Consider the following 3,184-nt stretch of genomic DNA (forward strand, 5'->3'; position numbering starts at 1 on the left):
GTGATTGGTCCTGTTGTTAGAAATATTACACTCCTTTTAGGAATAGTTGCTGCATGAGAAAAGCTGGAAGGTATCGGTCATATTCATCTGCACCTAAATGCATCTGTATTAGAAATTTTGTCGGCGATGAGCTTGGCCTCATTCTTTTTTCTGCCAATTATGGAGAGGGGACCGATTTTTGCCATTTGCCAGAAAGGATGATGTTGAGGTACAGTGCATATATCGAGAATGTTTCAGTATAGCTTTGAATGTGGGGCGTAACTCGGTGTTTGGGAAGGAGATGTTCATTCAGCAAAGTGTGATCAGATGGAAATGCTGATTCATTTTAAGCTCTTTTGAGAAGGGTGTGTGCTCTATGCAGTTGTTTGATGGGGCGCTCTTGCTTGTTCAGCTTCTCAGAGTCACAAGTGAAGATATTTAGATCAAAGCCTTCAAACTGCAGCAGATTCATGCTGTAAAATGTCATCCTCATCAGCAACCCTTTTGCGCTTCCCTCTTGCGCGCTTCCTTTTCGGTTCAGTTTCATCACAATCGGCGAACCTGCCACCGCGGCACGAACGTCATTGGAAATACCAGACGGTATGGGGTGCTAAGGCCAGCGATTTTCATTTACAGTACGACGTCGGACCGTGCAAATTCTCATGTTTTGCAACGGAACGGAATAACGACAGGCGAGCAGAAGCATCGCATTCCGTCACGGCGGTAAATATTTTAAGGCAAACATCGTGCGGCATGCTTGTTTTGCTTATGCACAATAGTTTGGGGGCAAGAGAAAGTTGCAGACATAGGAAGAAGAAGGCCATGCATGCTTTTTCGCTTTAGTTAGTGCTCCTTCCTCGGAACCAGAGCATGAAAAAGTCTGTTTCTCCACGAAAGATAAAAGCTTCACTCTCTCCCTGTCTCTGTCTCTGTCTCTCACTGGGCTTCCTTCTATCTTTGGTGATTTCTTTTCATATATAAAATTCTTGGAGAATAGTGCTGGGGACAGAAAGGAAAATACCATAGCAACTTCCATAAGGATGAGTCGTGACGGAAAAAAGTTGCGGGCGAAGTGCAATTTCCCCCCTACAAAACTGTATATGTGAAGTGTCGGTGGACAAAAAAGAAAAATACATTTGATAAGCTTCCTCATTCGATATACGGTTTTTTTTCCCCAAAGTTGTGTTCGATAATTTCAAGATTTATCTATCTAAGATGAATTTTTGTATCTATGAAGGTTAGCATTAGTAAAAACATAAACAAAGGGACTCAAGGTGGATGGATGAATAGGGGCCTCTTTGGTAATCATCCCCATAGTGCCACATTCTGATTTTTTGTTCTTGGGAGTAATTTTGGAACAAAATCGCGTTTGATAAAATTTTTGTTCTTGGAAACAAATTTCTATCTTTTTGTTCCCGTAAATAGATTTGGAACAAAATCAAGAATAGAAAAAAAGTTGATTCTTGTTCCCATGAACAAATCTAAGAATTAAGACCATTTTCTCTTCTTCTTCTTCCTTTTTCTTCTTCTTCATCTATCGCCATCCTGCGATTGCTGTCCGTCGTCATCTATCGCCACTGGTCGCCGGCAATTGATCTGGCAAGCTCACCGAAGGCAAGCCCAGTCACCGGTGAGGTTGACGAGCCTCGCCTAGCTGCCGACGAGGCTCGACCGATGAGGGTCGACAGGTGACGCTTCGGTGAGGTTGCCGGCCCTCATCTAGCTAGTCGCGGACTAGCAATCCGCCATTTGAAGAAGAAAAACAAGAGAGAAAAAGGAAAAAAAGAAAAAAAAATTAAAATGAAAAGAAAATGATTTGGAGTAAAATTTTTAAATATGATACCAAACGCAATTCTATTCCAAAATCAGAAATTTTGAACGGTTACCAATCGATTTAAAATGCTTATAAATTGTTCTGTGGAACAAAATAAAAAAGAATAATTTCTGATAAGAATTTGTTCCCAGGAACATAATCGTTACCAAACGTATCTTAGGTGTATTAAATCTGTCAAGTTTTGGATAGATTGGATTGGGACCATTTTATGACATCAATAGTACTCAACTACCTTCTTTGGAGATAGATCGAAGAGTTTGCGATTATATGGTGAAATATTTTGGGATAATGCTAGGGAATTATACCAAAAGATATAATCTTTCGCATTCGGCTGTCAACCCAAGTTATTCTTTGTGAGAGGATATTGGAAGCAGATCTTTCTCTGTTTAGTTAATGTACGAGGTAATCAATGGGGCAAATAATCAAGAATGGATAATATGTGGTCCGCTATTTGGAAGTGGAAGAGACCACAATGTATTAGAACTTTCCTCTTACTAACTGCTCACAAGAGACTCTTGACTAATGAATTGAACACGTCTCCCAAGTAGGGAGAAAATTAATATTACTTGAGATGCAAATCTCATGTGAAAATAAATTTACAAGCTTCAAGGATTGTCCAATTATTTGTAGGATATGGCTTGAGTTTGTCTCGCGATAATATTTGGAAGAATTCTTCATAATGATTTTGTCTCAATGAGTAAAATTTCATCATGATGGAGCATAATTTTTGGAGTGAGAGGGTGCTTTTTTGACAAAGGAGAACAAGTCACTTTTTAGGACTACTTTATTTTCCCTTGAATTTAGTACAAATGAGTGAGAGGGTGCTTTTCTGACAAAGGAGAACAAGTCACTTTTTAGGACTACTTTATTTTCCCTTGAATTTAGTACAAATAATTCGGTCACACAGGAAAAAATCATTAGGGCTTCCTCTATAAATACCTCAACATTGAGCGGATCATGCAATTCTCCAATTTTGGTCAGATTGGATCCTCCACCTTCAGGTTAATTAAATTGAATACATGAGACCTCTAGAGGCAATCCAAGACTTGTGGGTGCAGTAGGTTTATTCAATGAAAGAGGCATGGATCCTCCACCTTCAGGGTTGATTAAATTGAATACATGAAACCTCTAGAGGCCATCCAAGACTTGTAGGTGCAGTAGGTTTATTCAATGAAAGAGGCTTCTGGCTTGGTAGTTTTAAGACATTCAATATGTTTGTGGACATATGCAAAACTTTAGGCATCATCATAGGATCATAATTAAGGTTAACTCTAAAGCCATCAATGATCTTGTTAGACCAGTTATGTTGATGATGCCGTCTCTACTTAATTTAAATGTAACATAAAACCATTGAGCTGTCACTATAAGTTT

This window comes from Eucalyptus grandis, chromosome 8 (genome assembly GCF_016545825.1).
Source record: "Eucalyptus grandis isolate ANBG69807.140 chromosome 8, ASM1654582v1, whole genome shotgun sequence".
Classification (NCBI taxonomy): domain Eukaryota; kingdom Viridiplantae; phylum Streptophyta; class Magnoliopsida; order Myrtales; family Myrtaceae; genus Eucalyptus; species Eucalyptus grandis.